A 13021-nucleotide genomic window follows, 5' to 3' on the forward strand; every position below is an offset into this window, starting at 1 on the left:
CTATAAGCCCCTTGATTAGTAGGACACAAGAATGCATGGTTATGCTCACATAAGTCAATATGAGATATTGAGCTTATTTATTTGAGTGTGTCTACTTAGAGATCAAGAAACACAAAAATTGATAAGAGGATGACACAATCTATGTCTCATTGATCAATCTAGATATCAAGGGAAGGATTGAGTCATATAAGATAATAGACATGAAAAAGTTAAGTTGGATCTCGATATTCTCATCACATAAATAATAATAATACTTTGCTAGATGTCACTCATTGTTTATGTATCTAAAATAATTTTAAATACATTACCAACATTACGATAACCTATTAGGTCACACACAAAGAATAAGTTAATTTTGATATGGGTTCATATGATGGATCATTGGATTAAGTCTAATCTGAATTAAATTCATTGAGTTAGACTTAATTGGATCTAATTATTGGATTGAGTCCAATTCAAATTAGACTCATGAAGTCAATTTGGATTGATAAGGATCAATGAGTTAGACTCATTGCGTGAACTTATATTCATCAAGGAAGAAGAAAGGTCAATTTTGAATTGATCATGTAAGAGAGGAAGATTAAAAGGCAAGTGACCTTTGGTATTCATTAGATGGATATAAATAGGATTTTTGAATGGAAGTTTCATTAGATGAAAATTGGAGTGTCCCTTGAGCTTACTTCTCATCTTCTTTTTTCTTCTTGGTCGAAACCCTTCTTGGGTGAAACTCCCTTATGGGTTGCTAGCACAACCAAAGGTTGCTTTCTTTTCCAAGTAGTGAACTTGTTCGTGTGGATACCGTTAGAGGCATGGACATGTGAACGTGCTGAGATCCTTGCTGTTGAGAGTTCGTGTTTACGCTACAAAGGTATAACTCCCTCTCATCAAACTTAGTATATGTGGTTTTTCTCCTTCGCATGGATCTTCTAGAATGATCTAGTTAGTATTTTCCACTACGCTTTCTGCATATTTAGCGCTCTAGATCCTTACCGGAATGTGGATCCAAAATCAATGAATGTGATAAATGTGTTTACATGAAAGCCACAGAGATTGATTTTGTCATCTTGTATCTATATGCAGATAACATACTTATTATTGAAGGTAATGATAAGATAATTAAATCCACTAAAGATATGTTGAACTTAATATTTGACATGAAAATACATGAGCTTAGCTAATGTGATTCTAGAAATCAAAATTCTTAGAACAATAGAATGACTTATTCTTAGTCAGTCACATTACCTGAATAATATTCTTTAGAAATTCACCAAGGGTGATACTACTTTAGCACGAACGTAATAGATACGAGTCAATGTCTATAAAAAAATTAAGGAAAAAGTATCTCTCAGATAAAGTAATCTCGAGTGATTGGAAGTATGATGCACCTGATGAATAATTATACACGACTGGACTTAGACTACGTAGTAAGTAAACTGAGTAGATACACAAGTAATCTTGGTGTTGAGTACTGGAAAGAGATAACAAAAATACTGAGATACTTAAGATATATTATTGAATATGGACTGCATTATACAAGATATCTTGTTGTGATCGAATGAGACAGTGATGTGAGTTGAATATCTAACATAAAAGACTCTAAATCTACGAGTGAATATGCATTTACTCTGGGAGGTGCAGTCATTTCATGGAAATCTTCTAAGCAAATCGTAATAATCAGATCCATGATGGAATTTGAGTTTATAGCTTTTGACAAATATGATGAAGATGTTGAATGACTACGAAAATTCTTAGAAGATGTTTCTAGATGCTTAAACTAGTGCTGACAATTTGCATACATCGCAATAATCAATCAACAATTGGCCTAGCATAGAGCCATATGTATATTGGTAAGTCTAGACATATGTCGTAAATATAATACCATTAGATAACTACTCACAACAAGAATTATCACGGTTGACTATATTAAGTCAAAGGATAACCTAGTAGATCTATTAACTAAAGGGTTAACAAAGACTTAGTTCCAAGTTCATCGCGAGGGATGAGCTTGATGCCGATGAGAAATGTTGGTGCAAAGGAAATCCAACCTATACAGATTAGAGATCTCAAGAACTAGTTTCAAAGAGACAACCTAACTGCACTAACAAAGTTGTTCACCGTGGGGGAACTACCTAATAGATCACTGAAGGATGGAGGTTAAGCACACAACTTTTAATGAACAAGTATAGAGTAATATGGAATACTTTTAAGAGATCACCTATGTGAGAAAGAAGTTAGACCGTTTCGAAGAGAATTATAGACACAATTCTTGGAACTTCTCAGATAACTAGGTCGAGCACACTCATGAGAACTGAATTGTATCAAGGAGAGTCATGAGTGAGATATATCAATGCTTACACAAATGACAAAATAGTTCAAGGACATTGTGTTTACTGTTAGCCAGTAATCAAATATATATTCATAAGGGAAGGTTTAAAAAGTAAAACCTACCTGTTATACACCGGACTCAACTGTTGAATGCTATCATATACCTTGTTTCCATTCATGTAGAAGATTGTTAGAAATATGAATGAAAAAGGATGTGGAAAGGAAGAAGGAGACTCCTTTATATATGAGTTTAGTCTCATATTAAAAGTTTCAAGGCATTGTGGTTGATTTATATTGTTGCACATACATTAATGATGTGAACAAATACATGTGGAGAAATTCTCTCTTACATATGAGTGCGCTGGGTGTAAATCCAGGGTCCAGATTTGCATTGAACCAAGTTACTTGTGTGCAAGCACAACCTACGTGTGTTAAATACTGGACCAATCAAGATAAATTTTGTCCAAGCCAATGAACTAATGTTTTGTCTGAATATCTTTTTGCTACCTACTCAAAAGTATAACAAAAGTATTAATCTAAAATTAATGGCTGACATTAAGCTTTTAATGATGATTCCATAACATCTCGGTAATAATATTTGATATTAAATCCATTAATGGTGATTCCATAACGTCTCGCCAATAATATCTGACATTAAATCAATTAATAACGATTCCGTAACGTCTCGACAATAATATCCGACATTAAATCCATTAATGACAATTTTGCAATGCCTCAATAATGATGACCAACATTAAATCCAGCATTGAATGATCATAACTCGGTCATTCTTTGTAGCTATGGGTGAGCCCTCCTTTAAAAGGAAGTCGTGAGTAAGTGAAAAAAAAAACAAAAAGAAAAAGAAGAGAAGTAAAAAAAAATAAAAGTAAAATAATTTCTTCATCTTTGTTCTCCGATTCTTTCCTCTCAGTCATGTATTCACCCGGTTGAATTACTTGTGATAGTATTCAGGTGCATTCTCAGTTCGTCATGAACAACTAATGTTTGGTTATGTGCGTAATTGTGCGGTTCTATCTTGGAAAATAAACACTTGAGAGAATCTCGAAACACAACCAGAGGTTGGACGAATTCGTTTCAAGAAAATTACGTTGGGTACAGGCCTCAGTAAATTTCTTTCTCGACTCGGCTTCCAACTCACCTTTTGACTCGGCGACTCTATTTTTGGAATTGACGATACAAAATAGTAAAAAAAAAATTTGACAATCTAATAGTTCGGCCTTATTTTTAAGATCGACAGTCTAAAATGATCTGTTTAGATTATTTCATCTGAATTTAATCTATAAATTAAGTTTTTTTTTTTAAATCTCCGAGAATAGCTTAAACCCAGCAACATAAGCAGGCCCATGATATCTACCGTTAATGGTAAATCTGGTCAGTTTCTTGTTCCTTCATTCATCCCGACCAAAAAGTCTTCCCTGCAAACAAACACAACTGGAGCAGGTGCTCGAATCCCTCCCTGCAAACAAATTCGATGTTCTAAAATGTCGATGACCAAACTTTGTGTCGTGTCGTGTCGTTATTGAAGGTGGATTCGTTATGTGTTTGTTTATTTTGGGGTTGATGTTTATTGAAGGTGGATTCGTTTTAAATTTAGATTAAGTATATAAAAAAGGACATTTTGATCAGCGAACTAAATGTACTGTTAACTAAAATACGTTCATATTTGAACAGGGAAAACAAACAAGAAAATCTCAAAATATCTTATTCTGAAATGCCCTTCTAGTTTTGGTTTTGGGTATCGACCTCGTATAAATAAAGATTAAATAATAAAGAAAATATTAGTTTAAAAGTAAATTACGAGGGATCAATATTTAAACGGGATAAAAAAAATCTATTAGATTAGAATGAAAAGGCTATACTGGTATACGAGGCTATGGGAATGAGGAATTAAAATTTTGAATGAAACTTAAATATTTAGATGTTAATTGAACTTTTTTTCTTAGATTTTATCATATCTAAAAATTTGAATATCTATTAAATGAAAATGTCTTTAATATATTAATAGTACATTCTCTCTTCTTACTTTTTTTTTTTTATTATATCTTTTTCATTATTTTCTCATTATATTTTCTCTATTATTTTTCTTTTATCATTATAATTTTTTTTATTGAAAATTATGCATTGACCTTCCAAATGCTAATCATACATAGCAAGATATCCATATATATTTTTTCAATGAAAAATTTTATAAAATAATATTGATCTTGTCCGAACGCTGGGCACGTGGCGCTCTCCGAGTTGTTGACGTAGATCTCCGACCGGTCGTACGGACCTCCGGCGAACCTGCAAGGAAGTCGGACCGGGAAGGGGTTCCCGGCGACGACCCTCCGACGCTCAAGTCAGGTAAGTGGACAACAAAAAGGTGGCTTCCAATACCAGAGAATGCGTACCTCAGGCGAAGTGTGAGGCCCTTTATATAGAGCTGTGAAGAGGCTCATGCGCACATACCGAGGCGAATACGTGTCCTCTGACCATACCTCGGTATGGGTATGTCAGAAGAGCTTACCTGACACCATACCACTACAGTCCATGCACATCTCTGATGGGACAGCGGAACCCTCTATCGTAAGATCCTGCGTATGGCCCGGTCGTTGAGCATACCCGCTGTCAGAAGATGTTCCCTTGTCCTTTTGTCTCTCCTTACCCCATGTCGAGCGTCCGAACGGTCGGCAGTCTCCTTACGTCCGGCCGGTCGTATGTGCTGATCCGCTCGGGCGATTCCCGGTCGTGTGCTCTGCTGACTGTTCACAGTAATGCTACTTTATGCCTTCGGCCGAGTGGGCTCCCCGATCGGCCCGGCGACCCTGTTCCCCAAGAGGCCATTTCTTCGGATCGAACTCCTTCCCAGCTTGATCTGCCGGTGCTTCCCTTCGACCGCCGCCCGTCAGACCCTGATCCATGTTTACTTCCCTGGCTTTTCGTGTCCTCCCTACCACGGATCACTTGCCTCCCCTTCAAGTCTAGTCGAAGGAGGCGATTAGTCCGACTGACTGGACGATTGTTTTGCCGAGCGGCTCCTCCAAGAAACCATCCTCCGCTCGGCCGGTGTGGTGCTAACTACGGCCTCAGTCAACGCCACCATCCCTCGAATCTCCTCGGAATTCGCGCCAATCTCCATCATTAAGGCCAAGCACGCGCTCTGTGCCTTGATAAGGAGCTTATTAAATGCTCTCCCATGGTGGAATGCCACGTGGCATTGCTGCCATCATCGTACGGCGGCAGCGTCGCAGGCGACGAGACCGAGGCGATTTGAAATGGACGGCCCGATGCGTGCTTCGGTTCTAGCGACCTGAATCCGACGGTTGAGGCCGCTCGGGCTCAACCCTATAAAGCCTTCGCTTTCTCCGCCATCGCCGCATTTCTGCTCTCGCGTGCCCAGAAGCTTCGGTGTTTCAGTGCTCCGGCGACTTCGATTCTCCCTTTCCGGTGATCCCGCGCTCTTCATCGATCCTCCTTCTCTGTAAGGCCCTTTTTCTGTTCTATCTCTAGTTCTCGTGTTTTCGTTGCCTCTCTTTTCCGAGTTTCGATCATCGGGGTATCGTTTCGTTTGCTGTCTTCTTTCTCCTATCCTCCACCTTTCTTCGCCTTTTTTGATTTCGTCCGCTCGGCCAATGGCTAGTTCCTCCCAACCTCTAGACCAAGCCCTCGACCCATGGTATACTACCATGGAGTCGGGCTTCGATCGGCGCGACGCCGATATTTTGATGGATAATTTTGACATCCCATCTGACTTCGAAATCATCTTACCTACTTCCTCCGCTCGGCCTTACAAATCGCCACGCGGAGCCTTTTGTGTTTTCCGCGACCAGTTCACAGCCGGTCTGCGATTTCTCATTCATCCCTTCATCGTTGAAGTCTGCAATTTTTTCGGCATTCCGCTCTGAAACCTAGTCCCCAATACTTTCCGCCTTTTATACGGTGTCGTTGTCCTGTTCAAAATCCACAATATCCCCCTCCGACCGGAGGTTTTCTATTATTTCTATTACCCTAAACAGTCCGAGCTGGCCACCTATATGTTCCAGGCTCGGCCCGATTTAGTTTTCTTCAGTAAACTTCCTTCTTCCGATAAGCATTGAAAAGAATTCTACTTCTACCTTCGTATGCCCGAGCAGGCCCCTTTCCTAACGAAATGGCAGATCGGACCACCAACCTCACCAGAGCTCAAAAGGTTCAAAACCCGATCGGGCTATCTTCACGCTGCCAACATGCTGGCCGGTCTGAGGTTTGATATCAACAAATTCCTGCCTGAAGGGGTGATGTATATATTCGGTCTGAATCCGACCAGGACCCCCCTTCCGAGCGGCTTCGGTAAGAATTTTACTTTGTGCATACGTTTTAATTGCTAACTGATTTTCTCTGTTTTCCTTGGCAGCGAACATTGTCATGGAGTCGGTGATGGTTGGCATTTTGAAAAAGAAGGCGGTGGCGCTCGAGGCCGCTGCGGCTAAAGAGATGGAGCAATTGGGCATTCAGCCGGTCGGCTCCCACGAAGACGAGAGCGAGACAAATGCTGGGGAGTCGGCCGCCCAGGCTTCTCTCCCGGAGCCAGCGGCTGGCGTAACTGCTAGTCAAGAGCCTTCCGTTCGAGAGGAGGGCTCGGCTCAAGAGGAAGAGCGCCCCCTCCGACAAAAGAGGCGCCGAGCGGAAACGCCACTCTGCTCAACTACATCTGCAATCCATCCGTCCGAGCGGGCCACCGCCGCTTTTCGAGGCAAAGCACCAGAGGTGGAGGCGGTTTCTTCCGATCGGACGCCCTCCCAACTAGACGCGTCTGCGGACCCCCTTGAGGCCATTCCGATCAGCGCCCTTCCACCTGCTTCCCGCAAAGTCCAACGTTCAGCAATTTTGTCGCAGTTTTCGGTGCCGACCTCCGATCCTTCCCCGGCGTCCGCCCAGACAACGCCCGGTCGGCGCCGCACCATCCGGGTTTCCCTGCATCTCCCGACCGAGGAATTAATGCCCGAAGCCGATCGTCCAACATCGCCCGAGCACCTGATCACAATGAAAGGGCCCTTAGCTGAAATGTAGTTCGACGCTCGGGCACGCGTCGCAATGATTCCCCTCAGTAATCTGGCCAACAGCCATATGCAACAGGTCACGGGGGTAAGTTTGTTTTCTCTAGTCCTTTACGCATTCTCTCCGACCGGCTTCTAACAACTTTGCTCGTGACAGAGATGGGTGGAGGAGATCGCCGTTTGCAGTCGTCAGGCGATGGTGGACGCAGAATTAAAGAAGCTGAAGGCTCCGGGCGGCCCTTCCGGCTCACAAGGTCCATCATATGCTGAGCTGCAAAAAGAGCTCAAAAAGACTCAAGATTTACTGGAGGCCGAGCGGAAGAAGACGGCCGACCAGGCTCACAACTTGGCTGAACTTGATCACCTGAATAAATCGCTGGATCGCAAGATAAGCCTGGCCACCGAGCGGAAGAAGACAGCTATCTCCGATCTAGAGAAGAAGAACGTAGAGGCTCGGGGGCTGGAGCAAAAAGTAAAGGAGTTGATGGAGCAACTGGCCAACGAGAAGATTGCCCGATCGGATGAGGTGGCGAAGCTCTAGACTGCTTTACAAGAACACCAGGCAGCCGCCGATGCTTCCCGAGCGGCACTCAAAGAATATCAAGAGGTCGAGCCAAGTCGAGTCGCCGCCCTGAGACAGAATTACATCCGTTCGGCCGAATTTTCGGAGAAAGTTTGCGAGCGGATGTACATGGCCTTTGAACTTGTCATGAATGCCACGACAGAATATTTGAAGTCCAAAGGGCAACTTCCCGATTCCGCCATTATCCCCGCTCAGGACCAGGCAACACTCCCCAACAACATCTCGAAGGATCTCTACGAGTATTTAGAATAGAAGTTTATATGTAATCTAGCCACTCGGCTAAAAATGATCACTTTTTTGTAATTCAGGCGCTCGGCCTTAATGTCTTAAATGCTATCCTTCCGCTTGCTTTTTCACTTATTTATCAGTATGCATGCTGGCCGCTCGGATTTCCAACTACCGTTCGTATTTCCTTAATTCTCCTCGTTATTTGCCTTTCCTGTCACCTTTCTTGTGTTCGAAAGGGATTTTCACGAAGTATTTTACGTAGCTAGTTCGCTCGGATGAATATATCTTGTTTCGACAGAAGAGGTTGTTCGCTGGATGTTGACCAAGTACTTTTGGGTACTTAGCCGATCGGCGAGAATAGACAGTTAAAGGGTGTTGACGGCGAGTACTTTTGGGTACTTGCTCACAAGCCCTCTATTGCCTTCGTCCGCTCGGAGGGTTTATAGTCGCCGGCTCGACTCTCGATATTTAACGTTGTAGCTCAACGGTCTTCCGCTCAAAGGGTTTATAGTCGCCGGCTCGACTCTCGATTTTTAACGTCGGAGCTCGACGATCTTTCGCTCGGAGGGTTTATAGTCGCCGGCTCGACTCTCGATTTTTAACGTCGGAGCTCGACGATCTTCCGCTCGGAGGGTTTATAGTCGCCGGCTTGACTCTCGATTTTTAACGTCGGAGCTCGACGGTCTTCCGCTCGGAGGGTTTATAGTCGCCGGCTCGACTCTAGATTTTAACGCCTGAGCTCGACGGTCTTCCGCCGGAGGGTTTATAGTCACGCCGGCTCTCGATTTTAACGCCGAACTCGACGATCTTCCGCCGGAGGGTTTATAGTCGCCGCCCGACTTCGATTTAACGTCGGAGCTCGGCGGTCTTCCGCCGGAGGGTTTATAGTCGCCGACTCGACTCTAAGATTGAGCTCGACGGTCTTCCCGGAGGGTTTATAGTCACCGCTCGACTCTATTTTAACGTCGGAGCTCGCCGGTCCTCGGAGGTTTATAGACTCGACTCGACTCTCGATTTTTAACGCCTGAGCTCGACGGTCTTCCGCTGAGGGTTTATAGTCGCCATCTTTAACGTCGGAGCTCGGCGGTCTTCCGCCGGAGGGTTTATAGTCGCTCGGCTCTCGATATTTAACGCCGGAGCTCGACGGTCTTCCGCCGGAGGGTTTATAGTCGCTGGCTCGACTCGATTTTTAACGTCGGAGCGGCGGTCTTCCGCCGAGGGTTTATAGTCGCCGGCTCGACTCTCGATTTTAACGTCGACGGCCTTCCCGCCGGAGGGTTTATAGTCGCTCAACTATCGATTTTAACGTTGAGCTCGACGATCTTCCGTCGCAGGTTTATAGTCGCCGCTCGACTCTCGATTTTTAATGTCTGAGCTCGACGGTCTTCCGGCAGGAGGGTTTATAGTCGCCGGTCCGACTCGATTTTAACGTCGGAGCTCGACGACCTTCCGCCGGAGGGTTTATAGTTGCTGGCTCGACTCGATTATTAACGCCGGCTCGACGGTCTTCCGCCGGAGGGTTTATAGTCACCGCTCGACTCTCGTTTTAAGCTTGACTGTTGGTTGTCTTCGCCGAGGGTTTATAGTCGCCGGCTCGACTCTTGATTTTTAACGTCGGAGCTTGACGGTCTTCCGCTCGGAGGGTTTATAGTCGCTGTCTCGACTCTCGATATTTAACGTTGGAGCTCGACGGTCTTCCACTCGGAGGGTTTATAGTCGCCGGCTCGACTCTTGATTTTTAACGTCGGAGCTCGACGGTCTTCCGCTCGGAGGGTTTATAGTCGCCGGCTCGACTCTCGATTTTTAACGTCGGAGCTCGACGGCCTTTAAGGTTAATTTTAACACTGCCGTTCGGCGAAGCTATTTGTCATCTTTTATCATTTTGCTTCCTGCATTACAAGGACATAGGCGACCAAAACACATATACAATTACACCAGCGCACCTCTCACCCAACTCGGTACAGCTAGAGATGATTCACACTCCATGGTCGATCCAGCCGCCGTCCGTCCTCATCCTCCAAGTAATAAGCACCCGAGCAGAGCTTTTCGATGACTTTGAAGGGGCCCGCCCAAGGAGCCTTCAGCTTGCCCACGTCGCCGACCGGCTTTACTTTCTTCCAGACAAGGTCGCCAACTTGGAATGCTCTAGGGATCACTCGCCGGTTGTAGTTCTGCTTCATTCTTTGCCGGTACGCCATCAGTCGGACGGACGCCTTGGCTCGCTCCTCATCGACCAAATCCAGCTCCGTGTTCCTCCGCTCGGCGTTATCATCATCATAATTCTGGATCCGGACGGACTCAACGCCGACTTCAACCGGGATTACTGCTTCGCCACCATACACCAAATGGAATGGCGTGACGCCCGTTCCTTCCTTTGGGGTCGTGCGGATAGCCCATAAGACGTCTGGCAGCTCATCCACCCAGCTTCCTCCCATGTGATCCAGTCGAGCCCGAAGAATTCTAAGGATTTCTCTGTTGGTTACTTCTGCTTGGCCGTTGCTTTGGGGATACGCCACGGAAGTAAAGTGTTGTTCAATGCCATAACTTTTGCACCAGTCTTCGAGCTACTTCCTGGCGAACTGTCGTCCGTTATCAGATACGAGCCGACGAGGGATGCCGAAACGACAAATTATATGTTGTCAGATAAACTTCTTGACCATCTGCTCAGTGATCTTGGCTAGTGGCTCGGCCTCCACCCATTTGGAAAAATAGTCACCGCCACCGTAAGAAACTTTACCGACCGGCCGCCATAGGAACGATCCACTATATCCATCCCCACCGATCGAACGAACATAATATTGTAGATGCCTTCATTTCACCGCCGGTGGGAGACGCTGTGATACTTCGACAGAAAGACACGCTAGCGACGGTCCGAGCAAGGCGTCATAGGTTGGCCGGTATCCGCTAGCAGGATCTTCTTTGCCAGCGATCGTCCGCCCGGATGCCCTCCGCATGATCCTTGATGCACTTCTTGGAGGATGTACGCCGCGTCTTCTGAGCTCACACATTTCAAAAGCGGGCGGGAGAAGGCCTTCTTGTAGAGTTGGTCTCCAATGAGTGTGAACCGACCGGCTCTCCTTCTTAATAGCTGGGCAGCCTCCCGATCAGACGGTGTCGCACCCGAGCGTAGAAACTCAATGATGGCTGTCCTCTAATCGCTCGGAAATGCGAGGCCCTCCATCCGGTCGACGTGTGCCACCAAAGATACTTGTTCAATTGGCTGCTGGATGACGACCGACGTTATTGAACTTGCAAGTTTGGCTAACTCATCTGCCGCCTGGTTTTCTGCTCGGGGTATCTTCTGGATAATGACTTCTCTGAAATTGACCTTGAGCTTTTTGAAGGCTTCAGCGTAGAGTTTGAGCCGAGCGTTGTTAATCTCAAAAGTGCTTGAGAGCTGCTGGGTGGTAAGCTGAGAGTCTGAATGGAGGGTTACCCGACCGACCCCTACATGTCGGGCGGCCTGCAAGCCGGCTATAAGGGCCTCATACTCTGCTTCGTTATTTGTAGCTCTATAATTCAGCCGGACGGATAAGTGCATCTTTTCTTCTTGAGGAGAGAATAATAGTACGCCAATCCCGCTCCTGAGCCGAGTGGACGATCCGTCCACAAATATTTTTCACATAGCTTCGGGCTCTGGCCTTTGCACTTCGGTGATAAAATCTGCCAAGGACTGCGCCTTTATCGCCGAGCGGGGTTGGTACTGAATGCCAAATTCGCTCAACTCCGTTGTCCATTTGATGAGCCGTCCGGACGCCTCTGGATTCAACAGCACTCTTCCCAATGGGCTATTCGTCCGGACGATGATTGTATGTGCCAAGAAATAAGGGCGAAGTCTCCGAGCGGCTAGACCAAAGCAAAAGCCAGTTTCTCGAGCCCAGTGTAGCGAGATTCTGTGTCCTTTAAAATATGACTTAAGAAATACACGGATTCTTCTCCGCTCGCCCTCACTAATGCCGAGCCTACTGCTTGCTCGGTCGAAGATAAGTAAATACAGAGCGGCTCACCCACAGCTGGCTTGGCTAGCACAGGCAGAGAGTTCAGATATACCTTCAGTTCTTCGAACGCCCGATCACATTCTTCATCCCAATGAAACTTGGTAGCCTTGCGCAAGATTTTAAAAAACGGGAGACTCCGATCGGCCGTCTTCGAGATGAATCTGGACAATGCTGTTATCCGACCGGTCAAGCGCTGTACTTCCCTCAGATTTCTTGGGGGCGACATATCTTGTAATGCTTTCACCTTGCTGGGATTTGCCTCGATGCCCCGTTCGGTCACTATGTAGCCCAAGAAACGTCCGCCTTTTGCTCCGAACAGACACTTCTGAGGGTTCAGCTTAACTCCATACCTCCTCAGCGTTCGGAAAGTCTCCTCCATGTCTTTAAAGAGATCGGCCGATCGGACGGATTTGATGAGAATATCGTCCATGTACACTTCCAAATTGCGTCCGATCTGCTCCTTGAACACTTTGTTCATCAAGCGCTGGCAAGTTGCTCCAGCGTTCTTCAGTCCGAACGACATCACATTATAGCAGTAAGTACCGTCGGCTGTAACGAAGCTAACCTTCTCCTGATCTTCTCGGGCGAGCGACACTTGATGATAGCCCTGATAGGCGTCGAGCATGCATATCAACTCGCAGCCGGCTGTGGAGTCCACCATCTGATCGCGGTAGCGGAAAATCCTTTGGGCATGCTTTGTTGAGATCCCGAAATCGATGCAAACTCTCCACTTGTTGCCCAGTTGAGACTACTACTACGCTCGGGAACCGGACCTCGCGTATGTGGTCGGCCTCCAGAGCTTCTCGACCTCCGCTCGGATGATGGCATTTTGTTCGGCACCTTGTCTCTTC

Source organism: Zingiber officinale, chromosome 1A, assembly GCF_018446385.1.
Source record: "Zingiber officinale cultivar Zhangliang chromosome 1A, Zo_v1.1, whole genome shotgun sequence".
NCBI lineage: Eukaryota > Viridiplantae > Streptophyta > Magnoliopsida > Zingiberales > Zingiberaceae > Zingiber > Zingiber officinale.